This window comes from Notamacropus eugenii, chromosome 1, assembly GCF_028372415.1.
Source record: "Notamacropus eugenii isolate mMacEug1 chromosome 1, mMacEug1.pri_v2, whole genome shotgun sequence".
NCBI classification, from domain to species: Eukaryota; Metazoa; Chordata; class Mammalia; order Diprotodontia; family Macropodidae; genus Notamacropus; species Notamacropus eugenii.
Window position 1 is genome coordinate 480,528,242 of NC_092872.1, and position 26,423 is coordinate 480,554,664.

Consider the following 26,423-nt stretch of genomic DNA (forward strand, 5'->3'; position numbering starts at 1 on the left):
CATGCAAATCTTTTCAGGTTTTTCTGAATTTTGTCTGCTCATCATTTCTTGTAACACAATAGTATTCCATCACATTCATATACCACAGCTTGTTCAGCAGTTCCCCAATTGAGGGGCATTCCCTTAATTTCCAATTCTTTGCCACCACAAAAAGAGCTGCTGTAAATATTTTTGTACATGTAGGTCCCTTTCTCTTTTTTATGATCTCTTTGGGATGTAGACCTAGAAGTGTTCTTGCTGGGTCAAAGGATATGCACATTTTTATAGCCCTTTGGGCATAGTTCCAAATTGCTCTCCAGAATGGTTGGATCAGTTGACAACTCTACCAGCAACGCATTAATGTTCCAATTTTCCCACATCTTTTCCAACATTTATCATTTTCCTTTTTTTGGTCATATTAGCCAATTTGATAGGTATGAGGTAGTACCTCAGAGTTGTTTTAATTTACATTTCTTTAATAAATAGTGATTTAGAGCATTTTTTTAATATGACTATAGATCTAGCTGCCCATTTCTTGTGGGTAGGGGCCACATTTATCTTTGTCTCTCTCTTATGTCATAATGCTTTTACATGGGAGACACTGAAATCCTTTGGTCTTTTTTGAGGGAAGAGAGGCGGATTGAGACCTGAATTTGAGTAGCAGAGGTAGGTAGATCTGGTTTAAAGGCCAGCAGGCCCCTCTTCTTCCATACTGCTTTGCTCCCTGACCTTACCCGCCCCTCCTGGGAAAAGGAAACAAAACTGCTTGTAAGGTTTATGCTGAGAGATGTGAATGGAGCCAGGGGATAGCAGCCCTGAAGGCTATAAACTGGGTAATGAAATCTCATGGCCAGTGGTATTGCAGTCTACTCAGAGGTCTGGCAGTGGCAGCCTGGAAACATGCTCCCCAGCACACAGCAAACACTGATCACTGACTATGCTTCTTGTGCTCGGTCCAGCAAGACGTCCTAGTCTGAGGCCAGGTGGAAGTTGCCAACTTTGCCACCTGAAGATGAAGAGAATGGTGTAACCTTGGTGTGGTTCCCCATTACACCCTGGCTCTTTAGGACAAGGTTTCAGAGCCACAGACCGTAAGTCCTGCTCCAGATATCTATGTATTTTCAAAGGCTTATGTGTGTCCAGTTTAGCTGATAGACAGAGGTTTTTCCAGTCCTCTTTGTCCCCCAGCTCCCCCTTCCCAACTTTGACTGTAACAATGACAGCAATAAAGACAAACAATGCCTCAGGTTTAAACGGCTTTTTTCGTCTTAATTGCTCAAATGAGTTTGGGGCCAGGACAGAGGCAGGGCTGGAATTGATCATCTCAGGATAAAAGACCAAGAAGTTTCAGTCCCACCCTGGTGCCTTTTAACAAGCTGGTCTGGCTCCCCTGCTAATCTGTAACAGCTTTAAATAATGCTCACTTAGCTCCCACCTACCCAACTTCAGGGCACCTGAGAAAACACCTTTTTCCCCAGGCCCTCCTTTTTTTTTATTTTATTGGTAATGTTTTCTCTCAATGAAAGGGAGAAAAGAAGGCTCATTTTAGCCTTCATGCCTAAGAAGACATTGTTTAACTGAGTGGTAGTACAGCAGCAGATTTGGGGTGCCCCCCCATGCATAAAGGGGCCTGTTGTAGACATGCTGAGGGGGGGCTATAGAGCAGGGCAAGCCCAGCCCAGCCCCCACCGCCCTTTCACATCATAGGACCCCTGCTTGCCCCCCAGGTAGAGAAATTTTAAACAAGCACATTTCTTTTGCCCAGTTCTCATTAATTGGATCTAAAAGGGTTTCTATTTTCTCTCCAAATGGTGATTGATCTAGTGGAGGTAAACAGCACCATCGAGTGTGTGTATGTGTGTGTGTGTGTGTGTGTGTGTGTGTGTGTGTGTGTGTGTGTGTGTGTGTGGCATTTACAGAGAGAAGAGGCAGAGAGAGAGAGAGAGAGGGACAGAGAGAGGGACGGAGAGAGAGAAACAGAGAGAGGGAGACTGAGAGAGATGAGAGAGATAGAGACAGAAAGAGAGACAGAAACAGAGAGAGAGAGAGAGAGAGAAACAGGGATAGAGACAGCAAAAGGAGACAGAGAGTGGGAGAGAAGAGAAAGGGAGAGGAAAGAGGGAAAAGAGAGAGATAAAGGGAGAGGTAGGGAAGAGAGAGAGAGAAGGAGAGGGAGACAGAGAGGGAGAGAAGGAAAGAGGAAGAGGGAGAGAGAGCAGAGTGAATGTGACTCACCCTCTCTTGGAATTTCAGCCCACAGATTTCTGCCTACATGGATTGTAGAATGAATAGCCCCACAGCTTGAACAGGAAAGAGACTCCAGGCTCTTGAGGAGGTTGCATAGTTCCTTGACCAGAGTTTGGCAGTTTGTCTTCTCATAATTTCTCAGGCTTCAGAATGGATGGAGATTTCCCCATACCCCAAGAAAGAGGGAGGATATCAGTATGCCTAAGGAAGCAGCTCTAAATGACTCACCTTTTGGGGAGGGGGCAGATAACACAGGGACAGGGAGCTGCCTCCTGTGTGGTTCAGGCAGCATGCTTTTTGGATGCTTCCTGAGGTACAGACCGGAAGCACATATTTCCTCTGTGGGTACCCCTTGTATTGAAGGATAGGGGTAGGGGGAAGAAGCTGTGTTGAGGGCAGATCTGAGAGTCTAGCTGCTTAAGTTCTGTTCCTAGGTGGGCATGTCAAGATTTGATGGCTTCTTCCTCCTTGATTCCTATGCTTCATTTGACACAGTTGAGCCTCCTTTCCTTCCTGGGTTTTTGTGATACTGCTTCCTCTTCATTTTCCTCTGACCAATCTGGCTACTCCTTCCCAGCCTTTTTTGTGTGTAGGTGTGCCCCAGGGTTCTATCCTGGGGCTTCTTTCTCTTCACCCTCTCTCAATCATCTCATGAGCTCCCAAGGGCTCAGTTGTCATCTCTGTGTAGATATCTCCTAGATTTATAAATTCATCCCTAAAAGGGATCTTTCTTGTGCTCCAGTCCCACTTCATTAGCCACCTATCAGGGATCTAATTGGATATCCTATAGCTGCCTCCAGTTTAACATGTCCAAAATAGAACTTATCTTTTGCCCCATGCCTGTTCTTTTAGTTTCTCTATGACTGTTGAAGGCATCATCTTTCCAGCCATTAAGGTTTGCAGTCTCAAAAGTCAGCCTCTAGTCCTCCCTTTTTCTCATCCCCTAATAGCCAGTCAATACTAAAACTTGTCAATTCTTTCTTCACATTTCTCCCATTTGTCCCCTTCTTTCTCCTTCTAATGGTCAGCTTGCTAGTTCAGGTCCTCATCACCTCTTGGATGCTTATAGGAGCCTCCTAGGAGATCTCCTTGCCTCTTCTTTTCTCCCTCTAATCCATCTTTTCCAAAGTTATCAAATTGATGGTAGAAGTCCAGAGACTTCTAATTACCTCTGGGATAAAATGCAGACTCTTTTCTTAGACATTTAAAGCCCTTTATAATTTGGTCCCAGTCTGCTTTTTCAGGTGAATTGGACATTATTCTCCTTCACACAGTCCACATTCCAACCAGACATTGTGTTTCCTCTCTCTGCCTTTAAGCTGACTGACCCCCTTTTCTAGAATACACTCCCTCCTAATTCCTACCTCATGGAATCCCTAGCTTCCTTTGATGTTCACCTCAAGTGCTATCTGTTACCCAAGTCCTATCCTGACACCTCTCCGTCTCCACCAATTGCTGGTGCCCTCTCTCTACCTGAAAATTCCTTTCATTTATTTTGTAGATTTTGCATTTACATAGGTTTACTTTTTCTTTCTTTTCCTTTAAATTTATTTTTAGTTTTGAACATTCTCTTTTATAAGATTTTGAGTTCTAAATTTTTTTGTCCCTCCCTTCTCCCCAAGATGCAAGCAATCTGATATAGTTAGCTAGGTTAATGTCATTTCCTTTCAATAGAATATGAATTCCCTAAGGGCAGAGACTATTTAATTTTTGTTTTTGTATTCTATCACCCAGCACAGTACCTGACACATAGTAGGTGCTTAATAAATGCTAGTTGCATAAATGAATTCCAGGTGGTTTAATTTAGTAGACATTTACTGAACACCTACTCTACAAGGTACTGCAGGGATAAAATGATTTTAAAAGACATATTCCTGGTCTTTGGAGGGCCCACAATCTATTGAGGAGGATGAGAAGAGTATGGAAGAATGTGGGCCAGGAGAGATGTACAAAGAGCTATAAGAAGGAGCTCATAGGAAGGAGTTACTCCCTTCTGCTGGGAACATCAAGGTAGGCTTCATGGTGGAAGAGGATCCTGAGCTGGGTCTTGAAGAATGGATAGGAAGCAGTGTGGTATAGTGGTGAGGAGATCTAGATTTTAAGTCAGATGACTTGGATTCAAATCCTAGCTCTGTTCCTTACTACTTATGTCTTTGAGAAAATTATTTCATATTTCTGGGACTTATTACCTTATCTCTAAAGTAAGGAGTTTGGGTTTCATTTAGTATATAGAGCATTTGAATTGGAGTCAAGAAAACCTGGTTCAAATCCCACCTCCAACACTATCTGTGACATTACTCTGTCTCAGTCTCAGTTTCCTCATCTATAAAATGGGGGGGGAGTAATACAGGTAGTCCTTCACAGAGTTATTGCGAAGTATGAATGAAATCATGGATGCAAAGTGCTTTGTAGACCTTAGGTACCATGTAAATGTCAGTTATTGTTATTATTGTGAAATGGTGGGGATGGTAGAAAAGGAAGGAAATAGCATCTCCAAAGAAAGGTGTGAGGTGTGTTCCCAGGATAGTGCAGTATTTGCCTCTGGGTACCTCAGTTTCCCAGGATGGTACCACCCCCACATGGATTTGCAGGAATGATAATTACTGTTTGGGATTCTCAGATCAAAGGTGTGAAAGGCCAGAAGGATGGAGGCAGACTAGTTTTCCTCCGTCTCTATCACCCTCTATGACCCTTGCATACAGGTCAAATTTAGATGACTGTTTTCTCTATTTGAATGAAAAAGAGAAACTTGCCTTAGAGAAAGGCAGGCATCTGGCATTGTCATCAACAAACACTGATTGAGCACTGACTATGTATATGTCATTGTGCTAGATTTGGATTTATAGAGATATCTAAGACATAGTTCATGAAAGCTGGTCCCAACATACCCTTCCAGCATCAGCTCCTCCTACTTCCCTTCTACTCTACATTCCAGTTAAATTGAACTGCTCTTCTTTCTTTGCACACATCCCTTAATTTCCTCACTCCAAGACTTTTCTCATTCTCTCCTCCCACACAGAATCACCAAATGTCAGAGCTGAAAGAGACCTCCGAGACTGTCCACAAGAACTCCTTCATTTTATAAATGATGATGATGATGATGATAGCTAGCGTTTATATAGTGTTTCAAGGTTTGCAAAGTGCTTTACACAGGTTGACTCATTTGATCCTCACAACAACCTGGTGAGGGAGGTGTTGTTATTAACGTCATTTTACAGATGGGGAAATTGTGACACAGAGGGATTCAGTGACTAGCCCAGGGGCACACAGTGTCTCAGGCAGGATTCAATCTTAGATTGAAGGCCCACTGTACGATGTAATTTCCAGTTCCTGAAGTAAGGAACTGAGGCCCAAGAGGTAAAGGGACCCTCCCAACATCTCACAGCAAGTTCTTTGCAAAGCCAGGATATTGGTAGAGACTTGCTGTGATTTATGTGCACTCGCTCCACTTGTGTTCCTCTTAATATCACTACCCACAAAATGTTCATCTTTTCCTCCCACTGAATCATGTCTCCTTAGTCTATAGGCCAAAGGCAAAAGCATTTTCTATTCCTACTTGCCACTGACAGTGGATCCTCTCACAGAGCCCACAAAGTTGGTTGGGATTCCGTAGATGTGGGATGTTCTCTCCATTGAGGTCCTCTTCCATCCATCCCTCAGGGTAAAGGGGATGGCACTTCTACTAGCATGAACAGACTCTTGGTAATATGCTTTTTTAAAACTGAAGAAAATGAGAAACTTGTTTCTCCCCTCAGAATCTGGATGACTTTATGTGTCATCAACAGATCATCCCAAGCCTTGGTTAAAGCTTGGAAATTAATTTCATTCCAAGTTTAGCCCAGCTCTCTACATTTGGTATTTCTTTGGTATTTTGTTCAGTCAGTTAACAAGCATTTATTAAACACTGCCTATGTGCCAGGAACTGTGATAGACACTGGAACTGAAATACAAAGAATGAAACAATTTATTATTTTTTGCAGAATGGCTATTAAGAGAACATATACAAGTAAATACAAAGTCAGCTAGGTGAGCTTGGAATCAGGAAGACTTATCTTCATGAGTTCAAATCCAGTCTCAGACACTTACTAGTTGTGTGACCCTGGGCAAGTCACTTAATTTTATTTGCCTTAGTTTCCTCATCTGTAAAGTGGACTAAAGAAGGAAATGGCAAACCACTTCAGTATCTTTGCCAAGAAAACCTCAAATGGGGGTCACAAGGAGTCAGACATGATTGAAAAGACTGAACAACAACCAGAAAGTTTGGGAGGAGAGGTACTAGAAGTTGTGGGGATCAAGAAAGACTTGAAGAAGAATATGCTACTATCAGAACTTCATCTTGAAGGAAGAAAGCTACTGATTCTGTAACACAGACATGAGAGGCAATGTCTTCCTGGCATGAGGATGTGAGCTCCTACAAAAGCACAGAGATGGGAGATGGAGTATCCTGAGTAAAGGATGGGATGGAGAGGAGGTCAGTTGGGCTGGATCACTGAGTACATGAGGGGGAACAGAATTAGAAAGAGAGGTTTGGATCAGATTGTAAAAAGCTTTAAAAACCAAACAAAACAGAAGTATTTATATTTGCTTTTAGATGCTGTAGGGAGCCTCTGGAGCTGATGGAGTAGGGAAGTGACATGGTGTTTTAGGAAAATCACTTTGGCAGCAGTGGGGCAGATGACCTGGAATGGGGAGAAGGCCATTGCAAAAACTGAGGTGATATGTGATGAGGGCTTATAGGAAAGGGATGGTTGTGTGAGTAGAGATGGAGTTAGATCCATGAGATGTGGAGGTAGAAGTGGCAAGATTGGATAAGTAGAGTGAAGTGGGGTGAGGAGCTGAGGTTACAAACCTGGGAGACTGAAAGGGTGTTTGACAGAAATAGGGAAGTTTGGAAGAAGGATCAGTTTTGAGGGAGAGATGCTAAGTTCTGTCTTGGACATGGGAGATTTGAGATGTCATCCACTTTAAAATGTCCAATAGGAATGGGAGCTCAGGAGAGATAGTGGGGCTGGGTATATAGATCTGTGATGATCTATATAATCTGTGAATCATCTACACAGAGATGATGGTTAAACCCATGGGAACCATTGAGGGCCCCAAGAGAATGTGGAGAGAGATGAGAACACAGCCTAGAACAGAGCCTTGGGCAACACTCATGGTTAGGGAGTGTCATACAGATGATGAACCAGTAAAGGAGACTGAGAAAGAGTGGTCAAACAGATAGGAAGAGAACCAGAGGAGTAGTAGTATGAAAAAGAGAAGAGAATATCCAGGAAAAGGGAGTGGTCTATAGTGTTAAATGTCACAGACAGAAGAATCAGGAGAAAAGATCGTAAGATTTGACAATTAAGAGATGGTTGGTAACTTTAGAGAGAGTACTTTCAATTGAATGGTGAGATTGGAAGACAGATTGCAAAAGGGCTAAGGAGGGAGAGGAGAGGAAGTAGAGTCAACCAACATAGACAACTTTTTCTAGGTTTTTGGCTGAGACAGGATGGAGAGATATAGGACAATAGCTTGAGGGGGCAGAAGGTGGAGATGATTTGTTTAATCATACAATTGCTTTACTAATTAAAAAAGGTATTGGACAGGCATCAGAGACTGTATTCCATTTCTACTACCCATTTTACTTGCTAAGTGACTTTTAGCCAGTTTCTTATCTTCTTTGGGATTAGGGGAAATTTCCCTTTTGTTTTCCCATTTACAGAATGGAAATAATTTTAGTTCACAGGGCTTGGGTGAGGTAAGATGAAACAATATATTTAAAGCATTTTGCTTTCGTTAAATGAGAGTGTCTATATATTCTTCTATAGATAATAATGACATACCCAAATTGATAATACCATTTCATAAGAACTCAGGTGCTTAGAGAAAAGGCTGTTTTATTAGGTTGAGGGTAAAAAGATTATCTCCTGTTTTACCTTATATTCTGTTGTTGTCATTCAGTCATTTCAGGGGGTTTTCTTGGGAAAGACTAGAGTAGTTTGCCATTTCTTTCTTCAGGCCTCATGTTCTATATAGCTTCATGAACTGGGATCCTTAACCTAGGAAGTTTTCTCTTTGGTTACACTTGGAATCAAACTGGGGGAATCTCAAGGGCTGAGTCCTAGTTGAGTAGTAGTCATACAACCATTACTCTGGAACTGGAAGGTACCTTAAAGGCCAGCTTGTCCAGTTCTCTCATTACATAGCTGATGAAACTGATCGCCAAGGGTCACACAGGTAGTAGGTCCACAGTGGTGAAATTTGAAGCCAGGTGCCCTGACTCTGATCCAGTTAACTTTCCACTCCACTCAAGTGATGTGTGGGAGTTCTGGTGACTTGGTGGTTCAACCAAGAAGAACCCAGTCTCTGACATTCAGCTTAGTGTTTTTTGGTGCTAGACCATGGTGTCTGAAGGCACTGGCTATTTATTTCTTCAGTCTATTGTCCTCAAGTGTTTAAAGTGGGCTAGGTCACTAGAGTCAAGGGTGGGAAAACTCCTCTTCCTCCTTTTTCTCTCTCTCCCTTCTTCTAATTTCTTTTTCCTCATTTCCAACCTTTCCCTCTCTTGTCATTCCTTCCCCCATTTGTTCTTTCCTCTTCCTCTTTTCCTTCCTCCTTCATTATCTCTTTCCCTTTTACTCCTTTCTCCCTCTGTTCTCTTCTTTTACTTTCTCCTGCCTCTCTTTCACATTTAGCTTCTTTTCCTTTCCATCTCCCACTCCTCTTCTTCTTCATCCTTTCCTGGGCAGCTAGGTGGTGTAGTGGATAGAAGTACCAGTGCAGGAATCAGGAGGACCTGAGTTCAAATCTCACCTCAGACACTTGACACTCACTAGCTGTGTGACCTTGGGCAAGTCACTTAACCCCAATTGCCTCATCCTGGGTCATCTCCAGTCATCCTGATGAATATCTGTTCCCTGGATTCAGATGGCTCTGGAGGAGAAGTGAGGCTGGTGACCTGCACAGCCCTCCCTCACTCAAAACAAAGTTAAGTGCAAGTCATGTCATTATTTCTCTGATGGCATGGTCTTCTTTGGCAACGAACGACGAACACACATATACATCCTTTCCTACCTTGTCTCCTCTCCCATCCCCTTTGTTCTCTCTTTCCCCCTCCTCTGTTTAAACCATAGAGTCTGACAAGTAGTGCCTTGCTTACCTCACTTGTATGGTGGCATTTGGAACTAATGAAGTTTCTGATCTAATGCATTCCTCTGGGCTGTCTTTGTAATTCTAGGTAAATGAACTGGTGTTTGGATTGGAAATAGAAAGGTGGGTAAGAAATTTCTTATGCTTTGAACATTGATGCTGACAAATGTGTCTAAAGTCAAGTTCTCTTTTGAATGCTCCTGTACCACATACGTTTACTTTTGTTTCATTCGCAAAATTTATAATGAGTTTGAAAAATAAAATACAAATCAATCTATCAATTAACAAACATTTATTAAAGGCTTACTATGAGTTAGGCATTCTGCTAAGTGCTAGAGATACAAAGATTAAAAGCAACTCTGAACTCAAGGAAAGCTTATTCTATATATAGTATACAAAATAAACTTCCCATTAGGTAGCTAGTAATGCCTCAGATTGGTATAAATGAACCCTTCAAAATCATTTTTTGGGGGGAACATACATGTTCCACTGGTGCTTTAAATTCAACATGTCCAGAATGGAACTCCTGATCTTCCACTCTCAATAGAGCCATAACTTTTAAGTTCTGTTAAGTTCTTAGGGTAAGAAGTATGAAAAATACCTCTATCTCGACGTTTTAAGGCAAATTCAATTACTGAGGGAAGACCTTGGGAAGACTTTGGTCACAAGGCCCTATGTAAGGCAGAACAGAGATAGAACAGAGATTCCTGTGGTTAGTTACTTTGAAACATCATGAGACCACTCCTGGGGAGACAATTTCTGGGGGAGAGAAGAGGGCAGGGTTGGACTGGACTTGGGAGGAGTTTACCTGGATGCACTAGGAAAAAATGTCTGAGAACTTCTTATTTTAGCTAATTATTCTTCCTAAATAGGTACTGACCTTATCTGAGCATGAGTGCTGTTCAGCACCTGCTAATTTCTGGTGTCCTGAGATAATGCTCCTGTCACATTACCCTGGTTATGACCTTACCTCTAAACTTGCCCTTCCTCCCAACTCTCTTATTTTTATTGATAATGACATAATTTTTCTAGTCATCCAGGCTAGAAAATTTGCCTCATTGTTGACTTTTTCTTTCACCTGAGCCTAATCCCACGTCTATTCGCTTGCCAACTTCTTCTGCTTCTTCCTTCACATTTGTTAACACAGCCACCACCCTTGTACAGACCCTTATCATATTATTCTTGGAACAATTGTATTATTTTGTTGCCAAATTGATCTCTATACCTCCAGTTTCCCTTTTCTCCAGTCTGTCCTTCCCATAGCTACCGAAATAGTCTTCTTAATTTTCAGGTCTGATTAGATATCTCTCCTTCTAAAAAAAAGTCAGTGACTCTCTGTTGTATATAGAATTAAATACAAACTTAGTGTAGCCCTTACTGTATGCTTACTCACTTAAAGTCCTGTACAATCTGCCTTCAACCCATCTTTTTAGCCTTATTTTATGACTCCCCTTCTCATAATCAAGTTCCAGTTAAATTGGACTGCTTAATCCTATCCTGCCCTCTCTAATCACCAGTAAATTTGTACAGACTGTCTTCCATGACTGAAACACACTCTTTCCTCATCTCTGCTCATTGAAATCTTTCTCTTCCTTCAAGACCTGGCTTAGGTTACATGTCTTCCAAGAAGACTTGTCTGATCCTTCCAGATGAAAACATTCTTTTCCTCATCAATTTGTCTTAGAAGACTTTGCCTCTATGTTTACAATGACCCTCTCACTCTTGAACTTATTTGTGTAAGTCATATACCCCTGATCAATCAATTGATCATCAATCTTTTTATTAATGCATACCTTATTTGCATATGCAAATAAGAAAATGATATATTTCTGCCCTCAAGGAGCTTATATTATACTAGGAAGATACAATATGTATCTTGGATCATGGATAAGGAAATATAGACTGTGTACAAAAGAAATATATAGTGGTTTGAGGGAGCACTAACAACTGTATACATCAGGCAAGACCCATAGATGAAGTGCTACAAGAACTGAGCCTTGAAAGGAGCTAGGGATTTGAAGAGTCAAGGATGAGGAGAGAGAGAGAGCATACCAATGATGGAAGGCAGCCTATGCAAAGGCATGGCGGAGACAAAAGTTTCTTGAGGGTAGAGAATGCCATTTATTAATTTTTGTATTCTTAGTGCCTAGCACAGTGCCTTACTCATTGTTGTTGTTCATTTATGACCCCATGGACTATTTTTGTCATGAGGTTTCCGTGGTAAAGATACTAGAGTGGTTTGTCATTTCATTCTCCAGTGGATCACCGCTTTTTTTGTCAGAACTTTCCACTATGACTTTTCTATCTTAGGTAACTCTGCATGGCATAGCTTGTAGTTTCATTGAGCTATGCAAGCTTCTCTGCCACAACAAGGCAGTAATCCAGGACAGGCTTCTTCTTCTTCTTCCTCTTCTTCTTCTTCTTCTTCTTCTTCTTCTTCTTCTTCTTCTTCTTCTTCTTCTCCTCTTTCTCCTCCTCCTCATCCTCCTTCTCCTTTTCCTCCTCCTCCTCCTCTTCCTTCTCCTCCTCCTTTTTTTTTTTTTTTGACAAACAGGTGTTGAGTGACTTGCCTAGGGTCACACAGATAGCATGTGTCTTGGGCTAGATTTGATCATAGGTCTTCCTGTCTCCAGCACCTGCACTCTATCCACTTTACCACATAGCTGCCCCTAGTTACTCATAGTAGCACTACATAAATGCTTGCTGGATTGACATGTCTTTAGTTTATACAGCCTGAAGGTTGACTTTGCTTCCCAATTGGAATGATGGCTCATCTTGCCCCGTGTCCCATGCTTGCTGCTGTGATTTCAGGAGATGATGTTTATAATCTGCAGTACTTCACAGATGAGTGTACACTCTCTATGGGAGTTTCTTTGACTGACATGTCTTTCCATTTGGCAAGTGTTTGCAGAAATCTTGATATGAGATTAAATTAAATTGTATATTCCCCAGAACATTTGTAGATGAAACTGGAAAGAATGCAACACATCGATGCAAAATGGAACAGATTTGAAAGCATTTCTGTAATGTGCTAGTAACATCATTGGTGACACTGGAGCTACCATATTTGAGGAAGTGGAAATGGCATTGAGAAGATAACATCAGGAAGAGGAGCTGCAGCCTGCCTTATGTAGACAGAAGATATCTGTGCTGAAGACAACATAAAATTACAGGCACTCATGGAATGACTTTCAAGACACCTCAATGGAAAGAAGATAACTAAAGAATGGAAAAGGTCACAGAATGTGGACACAAAAATGGGTGGACAAGAAGCCATCAGCAATTACTAACCAATAAGCCTACTTACTTATCTCTATGAAATCTTCATGGACGTGGTCTATGCACATAGTGAAGGTATCCTTGGCAAAAAAGTGAGCCCGGAAACACATGGACTTTTACCAGTTGATTTTCTCCAGCAGACTGCATCTCTCCAGTCCCACTACTGACTGAACTGAAAGATGCTATTGGTTCATTGGTTTATTGTTTATTATAATAAAGCATTTGACTTGGTAGATCTAAGTGCAGCCTTAAAGATTTTTTTTCAATGAAGTTAAACTAAACTCTGTTAAGATCACACAAGATTTCTTAATTGATATAACTACAGAGAAAACTTGGTTACATGATCCTCTACTTATTTCCCTCCCAAATAGAATGTAAGCTTCTTGAAGTGAGAGATTGTTTTGTTTTTTTCCTTGTAGCTTCAGTAGTAGGCACAATGCCTGGTCTATTCATCATTACAGATACATACTGGAGAAAGCCTTATATTGATAGTTAGTGTGGTCAAACTTTTATTCCAAAGTCTAGCCTTAGTCTAGTCTAGTCTAGTCTTATTCAACACCTTATTCAACACCAGAAAATTCATTACTGTAGAAAAGCCCTATGAATATAGAACATGGAACTTGTAAAACATGGATATGGAAAAGAATCACATAGGATGAAAAGGTGGAGTTGGGCTGCAATTTGCATTAGGGGAAGGAATATATATCTTGAAGAGATGATCAAATCCATAACCATATCTGATTGTACTTTATTTTACTTTATGTCCTTCATATCTTTGGAACAAGGAGCTATTTTTGGTTTTAACTCTTAATTTTGGCAAGACTTTGGGCCAACTATGTCACTTCTCTAGTCTCATTTCCCCTTCTGCAACCTGAGTACAGTTTAATGGGAATTCTCTGGCTCACTCTCGAAGAAGAGCTAGACTATTCTATCTCCCTCTTCAGGGTTCTTGGGTACTCTGAGAGGTTTCAGGGTCTTTTCTCAATTGCCATTAGCTTGAGCCCTTACCAGCTGTGTTCCCCTAATTTTTCTGGGGGGGGCTGTGACCAGGAGTTGGTGTTATTTAACCACTTCACCTCAACTAGTTTTTACAAAGGAATATATACATTGTAGACCTAGTAGGAACAAAGTACATTTTCTCCAATACCTTGGGGACATATTTTCTCTTGTATCACCTAAGTTTCTGAAAGGAGAAAGCTCATAACTTAGCTTAGTTCCTACGTAGCAATGGCTCCACAAAGTTCGTATACAAAGGCAGCATCTCAAGTCCTTGTCTCAGCTACTGCTGGGCTAGGGTCCCTCTGGACCTTTCAGACTTATAGGGTCATAGAGAGTCTGTTCTCTTCTCCTAAAATGGAAAAGGACAAACACAGTAACCAAAGACCAAGGCCCTTTTACCAGGCCATATGGTCTCAGAGTGGGAGAAGATCTCTAGGCTTTTTCTTTTACAACATGGTCTCTCACCATATGATATAAGTGAGAGTCAATAAAATTCCCGAAGAGTGAATGAAGCAAAAGTGAAAATGGCTGATGTTGATGGATCTTTTTGAATGTCTCCACAGCCAACCAAAGAACTACTTCACTACTGTGGTTAGCTGACTGGAGCCAGTTAAAGAATGTCTCTGCGTGCTTCACAGACCCTCCAAGGCTTTTTCCTTATCCATCATCATGATTCTCCTGGAAGCAAACTCCTTAGCCTTGCCATGTGGAGAGATGCCATCCCAGGTGCTCAGTGCCTGGGCCAGACCCCCCATGATAAACAGTAACACTTGAATCCTTCTTTATGGGCACTTTGTAAGGATCAATCAGGTAGCACTTATGAAACAATGGTAGCTGCTCTGATTGGCTGGTTCTTTTTTGTTGCTGAAGAATATAGAGAGGTCATGTTTTCCTATTGAAGTCACCTGCATAATCCACATACTATCTAAGCAGTCTTACTGTCTGGTGTAAGAACAATAACAAAAATAAAAAATAAAACCAAATTGGATTGAAACGTATTAAATGGAATTGTACTTTTCCTACTGGGTACTGTGTTCAAGTTCAGTTCAAGCATCTTCTCCTGTGTGAGGTCTGCTTTTGATCCCCTGGTTATTTATGTCCTCTCTTCCATATTACTTTGTATTCCCTACTTATACATTTTATATTTATTTGTCTGGTAACAAATTACAACAAATGTTACAACATTGCTTATAACAGACATTATTCCCCCTGATAGAATATAAGCTCCTTGAGGGCAGTGACTCTCATTTTTGCCTTTGTGTCCCCAGTGCTGTCAGTGCATGGCACATAATAGGTACCTAATCAATGCTCACTGAATGAATGAATAATGTTCATACATTTGAAATTCAGAAAATGTTCATTGAAAATGGTTAAAAATATGTCTGGTCCCTGACTTTGCCCTATAGCAGGTAGGATGGCTATTGCCTTGGGCAAGGAGGATAAACTTGGTACTTGTGTCATAGAGGAGGAATACCTTCCTTTTTATAAACCACCAAACTAACTGCAAGAGTAGCTGCTGGAAAGTCAGGAAGTATTTTCCTGAAAAGCTGCTTTCCCCCATGGAGATCAGGGCCATGGAAAAGACATGGAACTATTGTAAAATTCACAGAAAATGGGTTGAAATCTGGGATTACTTTCAGAATATTCTGCAACTTATTAGGTCAGTCCCCTTAGAGATTCTGGGTGCTGGATTGGGGGACCAGATTTTCCTGGGAGTCTGGTCACAATACCACAGAATTCACATGGAACAATATATTGAGCACTGGTATCATTGAGAATTGTTATGAGCTATGCGTTGGCACAGTGTTTACAAAATTATCTTGATAAGACTCTTGCTGGGCTCTGTCTGCCTGTTTCTGGGATGTTTTAAGTCCAAGAAAACCCTGGCCCCTTTCCTCTCTGGCTAATAGAGGGCATATTTTGGACTTGAGATCTTTTCAGTGAAGTTTGGACTCCAGTATTCTTCCAGGGGCTATTTGTGTTGGAGGGGCTGGCAAGAATTTTCCTTTGGCCCGAGAGAGCCAATGGACTTTCAACTCTCTTAGTCTGGTTCATTGCACTGTTAAAAGCTGCAGAGTTGGTTTTAGCTCAGATAGAAAAATGGGTCCTCTGATTTGGTAAACATGGGGTGACTATTTCAGGACATTTCCAGAGAGATTGCTCTAAAGGTATTTGATAGCTTGGCTTGGTGGGAGCTAGCTTGCATTCTGATTCTTTTGTCTAGCTTTTCAGTCTCCTTAATGTGCATTTAAAATTTCAAGAGATGGGCTTGAGTTTGCAATAAGGTAAACATGTCTCAGGAACCTGAATGTTGTCAAATGATAGTTTGCAGGCAGTATATGAACTAGATTTTAGGGGGCTAATAATAACAGCTGAATTCATATAGCTGAACTTAAGGTTTACAAAGTGGTTTTTTTATCTCATTTGAACCTATTGACAATCCTTTGAGGTAGAGTTTACATGTATTATTATCCCCATTTTATAGATGAGAAAACTGAGGCTCAGAGAACTGGAGGTGGAATTTGAACTCACATTTTCCTGGACGCAGAACCCAGGATTCTGGTTACTATGTCAATACTGCCTTTCTCACTGGAAAAAAAAGATGACGATAGGTCATTCATTATGTATTAGTTATCAAACAGTAATTTTGTAAATCACGTTACTCTGTATGACAGACAGGAAATCTGTCATGGGACTTGTGTCCGCAGCTTTAGTATAACCTTGGGGTCGTCTCTTTGTTGCAGATATCCATGAAAGGATGACTTTCACACAGCGCTCTTTCCATAGTAAAAGAGTAATCTCTCCAGTTTCCCAAACACATTTCTACTTCTACACTTTTTTGCCCTCCCTCCCTCAAATCAAAGTCAACCGCAAGTCGTCTCATCATCTTGATGTCATGGTCAAACACAACAATAATCATATTCTATTTAATATACATTTTATCTCCTGATTATGTAGCAGGGAGGATCCCTTGTCCTATTCATCTTTTTCTGCTTATTAAATGTCTTAAACATTACTGAACAGCAGCATGTCCAACAAAACTTAGTAACTATTTACATTCAAACGAATTAATTTTAATGCAAAAAGTATCAAACTTTTAGTCACTCTAACTCCTTGTTAGAATTCTTTGTCCCTTTATTTTCATTCGGTTTTCCTCTTCCCTGGGCAGAAGTGGTGTGTCCTACATTCTTCTGCTTTTGCTTTTTTCATTTTGTATGATTTCATAAAGGTCTTTTCAGATTCCTCCTCTTGTTGGTCTGAATTTCATTACAGTATGCCATTACATTAATGTACCACAATTTATTATTTTTTTGTATCGCTCTTTTATTTATTTTAGTAGTATCTTGTTTTTTCCTCCAATTATCTGTCAAGACAATATTTAGCATCCATTTTTACAAGATTTTGAGATCCAGATTTTTCTCTCTTCCTCTGTCCCCTTCCCTCTTCCTAAAATGATAGACAATTTGATATAGGTTATACATGTGCTATCATGTTATGAAAGAAGAAACAGATCAAAGAGGGGAAAACTATGACAAAGAATAAAGTAAGTGAAAAAAATATGTTTCGCTCTGCATTCAGAGTTCATCAGATCTTTATCTGCATGTACCATAATTTATTTAACAATTCACCTATTGTTGTGCAATTACTGTAGATTGCTTTCAGGTTCCTTTTTTCTTTCTTTCTTTCTTTTCTTTTTTTTTTTTTTTTAACAATTATGTATAACGTGGTGGTAGAAATCTTAGAATAGGTAGCTCTTTTTTTGTTTGTTTTTGATAACATTTTCAGGGTATGTTCCTAATAATGAAATCATTGAGTCAAAAGATAGAATTCTTTTTGTAATTTTTATGCATGTTTTCAGGTTGCTTTCCAAAAAGATTCTACAAGTTTGTAATATCCCCAGGAATGAGTGTACCTGTTTTTCTACAACTCTGTCAGTGTTATTTTTGTTGTTTTTTAATTCTTATTTTTTTTTTGGGGGGGAGGAAATTTGATGAGCATGAGATAGCCTCACAAATTTGTTTTAATTTACATGCCTTTGATTATTGGGGAGTTTGAGGTTGAATGATGTTTAAGAGTGATTATCAATAATTTGTGGGTGGGTGTTTTTAAACTGCCTCAGTGCCATAGGATCATAGATTTAGAGCAGCAAGACACTTCAAAGGTCACATGATTCAACTTTCTCATTTTACAGATGAGTAAACTGAAGTCTGGTGAAGTGAATTCATTTGCCCAAAGTCAGACAGTAAATGTCAGAGATGGGATTAGAACTGAGGTCTTCTCACCTTCCATGCTGCTTCTTTGATCATTAATTGTTGTGGACTGGGAGCTACCACTACAAGGCTTATTGATCTTTGTGTACTCCACAGTTCCACAGTTCAAGGCCAGGAGCCTTGAATGTCATAGTCACTTCAGAAATGTTTGTTTTATGAATGAAAGAAGTATCCTTCTTTTTCTAGCCTTTACACCTCACAAATCAGTGAATATTTTTGAATGAATGGATGGACTTGAATCCCCCAGATTTTCTCTTAGTGCTGGTGGGAGGTAGGGTGAGGCTTCAGATGTCTGTGAAATGTGAAATGGAATGGGTGACCTCTATATTCCTTCCAGCTCTAAATCTACCATCTTATGATGAGAAGGTGATTTCATTTTAAACTGAGCAGGAAGATTCGACCCCTGCTGTAGACCTATGAGGTCTGCTATGGTGCTGTGGTGGGAAATATGTGACCCTCTGGAGAGAAAAAGCAGAAGACATTCCTTTGAGTAGGTTTTGTTGTATATGTGAGGTGTGTGTGTGTGTGTGTGTGTGTGTGTGTGTGTGTGTGTGTGTACCTCCATTAGGTTCCGCCCTCAGGATGATTTTCTATGCCCACTCTCTTTCCTGCCTTCTAAGTGTCATTCCTGGGAGGCATTTGTATGTATTCAGTTCCCTATTGCTGGGCTCCCACCCCCATCAGCCACCCAGCCTTGATGGCTGGTGTCCCCAGTTTGCTCTTGACCCCAAACCCTCTGGCATGTCAAGGAGCCAGGTTCCTGCAGCTGAGTTCCAAACACAAACAATGGTGCCATTGAGGGCTAGGCTGGGCTTAGGCTCTCCTTGCCTGAAGGCTGCTTGTTCAGCTTAGACCAAGCTGCACCAGAAATAGGTGTCTGGTGGCTATCTCTAGGTCTTGTTGCTCTGCTCCTGAAGGACCAGTCTTGTGTTTGGATTGGTCTTCTACAGAATATTTATGGAACTGAGGTGAGGGAAATTTAAACAGGGAAGCAAATCTATTTTGGAGGTTTTAGAAATGGAGCAGGGTGGGGAAGTACCTTTGACATGATGGAATGGAAGGAGCCCTAGGTTTACCTCGGCCAATGACTGGCTGGGCAAGTGTCTTTGGGAAAGTAATTTCCCTTGGTATAGAGAAGATAGCATATGAAAGAGTCCTTGGACTTGAGAGTTAGTGCTAGTGTTGAATACCTCCTCTCTGGTCCTTAACATAGACAAGTCAATTTGCTTCTCCAAACTTTAGTATATTCATCTGTAAAGTGGGTAGAATAAGGCTTATATTTCCTATGGCATGGGGTTGTTGTGAACATTGATGAGATAACATATATAAAGCACTTTGTAAGCATAAAGGTATTTTATAAATGGAAGTTATCGTCATTATCATGTGTAATTTTTGAAGTTTGTGTTGAGAGAATTTTTCAATGACATCAAGTTCTTTAACTTTTTATCTCTAGATTTTAGTAACTCTTCACTTTCATCTCTTATTCATTTAATCTAGGCCCAAGAATGAAGTAATTTCTTACATATGATTGCCTGCAGTAAGTTGTTGTAGACTTTGGAGCCAAGGGCATTATTGACCAAAAAATGGAATAAAACTTATAAGCTTTATTTCTAATTTTATTGTGATATAAAATTGGAGCATAATGATAATATTAATGTCTCCAGTCCTTTTCCTGCCTGCATTGGTGGTCAACGGTGTCTGAAGCATTTCCAGGAGGTGGGGTATTTCTGATTTGTTGGGGGACAATGTTGCCTTTTTTTTGAGGGGGGCAGGACGTGAAGGAATGCCACGTGCTCTGCTACATTTTGTGTCAAGGTGATCATCACAATGGTTTCCAATAGGGCCAACCTGCAACCCTTGGCCACCTCATCGATTTCTTTCACTTTTAGGAGAAGTTGTGTTGAGCTGACTAGGATAACTAACTCAAATGGTGGCATCAGCAGAGCTCAATTTGCCAACATTTTAAGGTTCTTGCCAGGCTTCCATGGCTCCCTTGATTCTCTTGGCACATGATGTCTCTGATGTATATTACTCAGGATGGAATTCCCTTACTATTCTGCACTCCCACCTCCATGGTTTTGAGAGAGATTTATTGCTTTTTTTTTATTATTTATTTATTGTTATTTATTCTGAAGTCTCAATTTTCTAGAGTTTCAGTTTTTCCATCTATGAAATGAGGGGCTGTCCTCTTGTTCTCTGTCAGTCTTGTAATCATGCATGTCACAGTCACTTCAGATGTTTGTTTAATGAATGAAAGAATTATTCTTCTTTTTCTATCCTTCATACTTCACACACAGTAGGCACTCAGTGAATATTTATTGAATGAATTAATGAATGGACATGAATCTTCCATATTTTCTCAATGCTGGTGGAAGGTAGGGTATCAGATGTCTATGAAATAAGAAAATCTGATACAATATTTGGTTGAATACTTCCCTGTGTGACCGTGGGCAATTCAATTAACCTCCTTCGGCCTTAGTTTCCTCATATGTAAAAAGAGGGGGTTACACTAGAAGACTTCTGAGGTTCCTTTACAGCTCTGGCTTGGAGAACCTATGATCTTAGTATTACACTTGTAATATTGTATATTATAGCCATTTGAGTTGGTGTCCTATCCCTTTAAGAGACTATAAATTCCTTGAGAGAAGGGACAATCTCTTATCCCAGCATCTAGCACATTGTTTTGCATATGGTAGATATTTAATAAATGTCTTTTGCATATGTATAGAATGACACATGTACGACTTTCTCTAGTTCTATAGAAATACAAATTCACATTACTTTTAGGCTGCAAAAAAAATAAAATTAAAATTAAAAAATCATGGAACAACATTAGAGTTGGAAGGGAACTTAGAGTTAACCTATTCCAGGTACTTTCATTTTACAGAAGAGAGAACCGAGGCCCAGAGAAGTCAAGTGACTTGTCCAGATTAATACAACTCTTAATCTCAGCTAGAATTTGATCCCAGGTCTTTTGACTCCAGGTTCTGCGTTCTTTTCACACCTTACTTGGGGCAAGAGGGCAGTGATGGAGCGAACTCTACCAGCAGTCTCTCACTACAGCCAGGAGATGGGAATGGGGAAGTCTCTGGGGAAGTCTCTGAGAGAAAGGGGTAGCCTTTGGAATGACAGGCATTACCTCACTCTGAGTACCTGAAAAGGCCTTAGCCTAAAAGGGCCAGGGTCTCCCATTGCATCCTGCGCCATCTCCAGTCTTCCTGATGAATATCTGGTTGCTGGATCCAGATGGCTCTGGAGGACAATGTGAGGCTGGTGACCTTTCACAGTCCTCCCCCAGTGACATCATCATTTCCCTGATATCATGGTCCTCCTCTTCAAAAATGAAGGAGAAATACAATCGTTTTGGCAGTCAGAGGGGTATGCTAGGGAAGTTTTCCTTTCCATCTTCTCTTCCCAGCCTCTTCTCTCCTGTTTTTGGGAAGGGAAGGGAACTATTCAGGCAGGGGTGGGTGTGGCGAGGAACCTTGGCAACTATTCCCCTCCCTGCTCCCTGCTCTGTTGCTGACTTTGTGTACTGAACCATAGTGGAATGGTTAGGAGTCAGAAAAACTTGTGTGTTCTCCCTGCTGTAATACCTAGTCAAGGCTCTCATATTTGAGTGAGCACCCTCATTCCCAACAGTTATCCCCAATATCTATTTGACATATATTTGTCCCTTGGGGAGCAATGGAGAGCAGGGGGGTTGGGATCCCGGTGACCTCTAGGAGCTGACCCTTGCAGAACTGGCAAAGTCTGGAAGCTCCTCAGTCCTCTCCTTCCATCCATCTATATCTTCTCTCCCCTTCAGCTTCCCAACACCATTCTTCATCATCAATATTTGTCCTTCAAGGCCCTCAAGAAGTCAGAACAAGGTCGGCATTCACTTTCTCTAAAAAAACCCCAACAAAACTTAAAAAAAAATTATCATTCTGAACTTGACAAAAATCAACAAACATGAACATTTCCTTAGACAAAGAACAGGAAAAGAATATTGCAGATGACACTCTGAATATCTATTATGTGCAGCTTGGACTTTTTAAAGTATGTATTATACTGCCCTGATTGTTTCCATCTCTTTCTGGACTTCTTTCTGAATAACCATAATAAAAATAGCCAGTGTTTATATAGTGCTTTAAGGTTTGCAAAATACTAATATTATCTCATTTTATTCCTTACAGTAACCCTGGGAGGTAGGTACTATCACATATTGATTCATCACTCTCAATATATCACCAGTCCTCTTCTTTTTTTGATCTTACATGTCTGCCATGATATCTCTTACGTAAAATTTACTATGATACAGCTGAACATCTGCAGTATACCTGAGATACAAATATGGAAAAGGAGCAGAATTCTGCTTTCAAGGAACTTACAATCAAACAGGGAGAGAGGAAGGGATTGTCATCGATAAGTATAAGTTAGACACAATATGTCATGATAAGAACAAAAGGTAATGTGCGATACAAATTTTGAGGTGGAATTCCATTTTAGCTGCCGGGATGAGACTAACTTTCAAGAGCCAAAGCAATGAGCCCATGCCAAAATTGGCATGGGCTACCTTGAGAGGTGGTGGATTTCTTTTCATTGCTGGGTATGGTGTAGTGGGGATTCCTTTTGTTTATGAGTTAGATTAGATGGTTGCTAAAATAACTCTCAGACTTTGTGATTCAGTGAAATAAATCACTAATGTTGAGATTTCAGGCATGTTTTCAGGAAGTAAGACATTTTGGGGCAGAGTACAACATTTTGCATCATTCAGGCATTTGCCTGTCTGCTTTTAAGGCTGAGGGGCTACTGACTGATATCATTAGCTTTAGAGTGCTAAGAATGTGACTTGGTTGCGGGGTGGAGAATTACCAAAATCAGGTTTGAATACTAAATCAACCAATCAGCGCTGGCCCCTTTGGAGAGAATGGGAGAAAGATGGGGAATTGTGCATGTGCAGTTTTTATTTTTTATCCTGGAACCTTATGGGACTAGGTCTCCCTCTTCTCCCCTCCCCCCACGCATGTCCTTGAAACTATTTTTATTTGTTGCTGGAAACCAAAAATACATCGAAAGCCAAATGTGCTGGAATGGTTTCCCACGTGCTGTTGGGGTTGAGAAGAAGGATCTTGCCTAGAGGAGTGAACAGGCTTTCAAGCTGGCTTCTGGAACCAGTTGAGGCTGTAGGTCTGTGTGGGTGTGCAAACTTGGAGGGATGGTGCCAGGTTCAGTAGAATGAGTTGAGAGGTACATGGCTGGTTGGCAAGAGGAAGAAACCTTAGCAGTATACTGGTGGAGACACCTTGCTTGAAATCCCTGAACTCCTTTAGCAGGACTCTGGTGTATTCAGATAGATGTTTGTTCACTCAACAAATATTTATTGAGGCCCTACTCATATGACACATGAGGGAGAGGGGCATAAAGAAGTATGAGACATAGTCCTTGTCTGTCATAGGACAGATAAAATAAATAGCTATAGTATAAGGCATCAAGTGATCAGTGTAAAATAAATGGTTTTAACTAATTCAATTAAATATTTTTTGTGCATTTATTATGTGCAGTAACAAACTCTGTTACAAGGGGTACACCAATGAGAAACAATACATTCCTGCTCTCAAGGAGCTTACAGTCTAATGGGAATGAGGAAGGTAGATAAGTCATATATTTTAAGAATTATGATAGAAGGTTAAGCTTATGAATTAGGAAGGTTATTTTGGAGGATGTACTGGAGAAAGGACTATTCATCACATCGGATGAGATGAGAACCTCAACTAGAGTAGAGATAGTTAGAGTGAAGAGGAGGGAACAAATTGGAGGGATATTGTGGAGACTGAAAGAATGCGATTCAGAAATGGATTGGATGTGGGGTATGAGGAACTGAGAAGTCTGGATGCCTGGGAGAATGGTGGTTCTATCAATAAGGAAATAAGGTAAGTTCTCCAGGAGTTCTAAGGAGGGGTTATTATTGTTTTTAGCTGGGAAGACTTCATAGAAGATTTTTGGGTACAGAGTCTCACGGCAAGTCAGCAACAAGAGCCAAGACAAGAACCCAGACTTTCTGACTTTCATTCTCACATTATATGGTCTCTTTGGTGGGTCTCACAAAATGCTTTGTTTCACCCTTCTCCGATATCTCTCTCTGTGTAACAGTGTATTAAAGTTACCTGTGTCTCATCACCAGCAAGGTCATGAGGTTGGCCTTTTCCTGAGCCTGTATCAGTGGATGGAGGACCCACAGTGATATGCTTATAAACATCCTCTTCTGAAGTCTCGATGGAGAATTACCTGTGTATGTCTTATATCCCTGCTAGACTATGAGTTTCACAAGGACAGTTAAATGTTCCACCTCTGATAACCGACAGCTGTGTGCCTATGGGTGAGTTACTGAACCTCAATTTTTTCATTTGTAAAATGGGGATAATACCTACAATACCATCCTCATGGGATTATTGTGGAGCTCAAATGAAATAACTGTTGTAAAGTGATTTTTAAACCTTAACCCTTTATACAAATGGTAGTAGTAGTAGTAGTAGTAGTAGTAGTAGTAGTAGTAGTAGTAGTAGTTTTTCTTCTTCTTCCTTCTCCTCCTAAAACATACTTTTCCTTCACTTAGGGTGAAGCAATGCCCTCCTATTCAATGAATGGGCATTGCCTCACCCTAAGTGAGTACCTGCAAAGATCTTGGCCTAAAAAGGCCAAAGTCTCCCAGTGCATCCTGGGTCATCTCCAGTCATCCTGAGGAATATCAGGTCTCTGGATTCAAATGGCTCTGGAGGAGAAGTGAGGCTGGTGACCTGCACAGCCCTCCCTCCCTCAAAACAAAGGCAAGTGCAAGTCATGTCATCATTTCTCTGATGGTATGGTCTTCTTTGGCAATGAAGGATGAACACAAAAAACTTTTCCTTCAGTGCCTCGCACAGCATTCTTCTCATGGTAGGTGTTAAATAAATGTCTGTTGAATTGAAGTCTATGGTAATATGGCAAATCTTTGTACCTCTAGCTGAGTACTTTGCACGTAGTTATCTTCTCTCTATTTCATAGTTCATAAGGATCATGAAACCCAAGTTCTTGAGAATAAGTAATACATAAGATGAAAGAAATCCCCCTTTCCCCACTTCTTTAATCCTATGTACAATTTTTAGTTTATTCTTAAAAATAACTTACCATCAGAAGTGGAAATTAAGGGGCAGCTAAGTGGCATAGTGAATAGAGCACCAGCCCTGGAGTCAGGAGTACCCGACTTAAAATCCAGTCTCAGACATTTACTAGTTGCATGACCCAGGGCAAGTCACTTAACCCTGACTGCCTCCCAAAACCCCAAAGAATTGGAAATTGAAAAGATATCCATCAACTGATGTATTATGCTGAATAATTTGTGGTATATGATTGTGATGGAATACTATTGTACTATAAAAATGATGAGCAGGATGATTTCAGAAAAACCTGGGAAGACTTATATGAACTAATACAAAGTGAAGTGAGCAGAATCAGGGGAACATTGTATACAGTAATGCCAATATTGTATGATGATCAACTGTGAATGACTTAGCTATTTTCAGCAATACAAAGATCCAAGACAATTATGAAGGATTCGTGATGAAAAATGCTATCCACTTCCAGAGAAATAACTGATAGTCTCAAAGTAAATTGAAGCATACTTCTTAAACTTTATTTTGTCATTTTTTCTTTTACAGATGACTAATATGGAAATATGTTTTGCATGACTGAACATGTATAACCTATATCAAACTGCTTGCTGTTTCAGGGAGGGGAGAAGGGAAGGAGAGAATTTAGAACTCAAAAATTTAAAAAAATGAATGTTAAAAATTATTTTTACATGTAATCAGAAAAAAATAAAAGATTAAAAAATAAGTTGCCATCACACAAATTATCAGTTTGACCTCCTTTGGAATTCCAAATTAATAATAATATTAAGGGGAATATGATTTTCTGGTTGACTGAGGTTAAATGGGAATGAGATCATAACAACACTGGGGCATTTGGGGACCTAGAGTGATTTATTTGGGGATGTCTGGGCCCTCCTGGGAGTCCCTTAAGTCTTCCTAAAATGCAATTGCTTGCTTTCCTGTTTCCACAATCAATCCTAATAGGATATTTGGTGATGATTCAGGATTTTGCAGTCCTTCCAAGGTCATTATTATGAACATAAATTATGATTATACAAGACTATACATCTTCAGTGGCTCCCTATTTCCCATTGAATAAAGTTTAAATTCCTTTGCCTGGCATTTAGAGCCTTCCACAATTTGGGACCCGATGACCTTTTCAGCCTCATTTCCAATTATTGTGTGGCCCTCTCCTCCCCACCAAACTTCAGACACAGTGATCTCTTTACTGGCTTTGTGTTCTCTTGACTCTTTGCTTTTATTTATACTATTTCTTATACCTGAATTGTTCTCCTCTCCCCCCTCCCCCAGCCCACCTTTCCCTTCATCTGCTGAATTCCTAATCATCCTTTAAAACCCAACTTAAACTTCCTCCATAAGCCCTTCCTTGGATTCTCCTATT

General features: G+C 40.4%; 1 long non-coding RNA gene across 1 annotated transcript; it reads left to right on the forward strand.

The window, feature by feature from the left end:
* The first annotated feature begins 15,725 nt into the window (after positions 1-15,725).
* LOC140519545 (uncharacterized) lies at positions 15,726-25,800 on the forward strand. Its single transcript, XR_011972224.1, has 3 exons — positions 15,726-15,806; positions 24,045-24,270; positions 25,589-25,800. It is a non-coding gene; the product is annotated as an uncharacterized lncRNA (long non-coding RNA).
* The last annotated feature ends 623 nt before the right edge of the window (positions 25,801-26,423 follow it).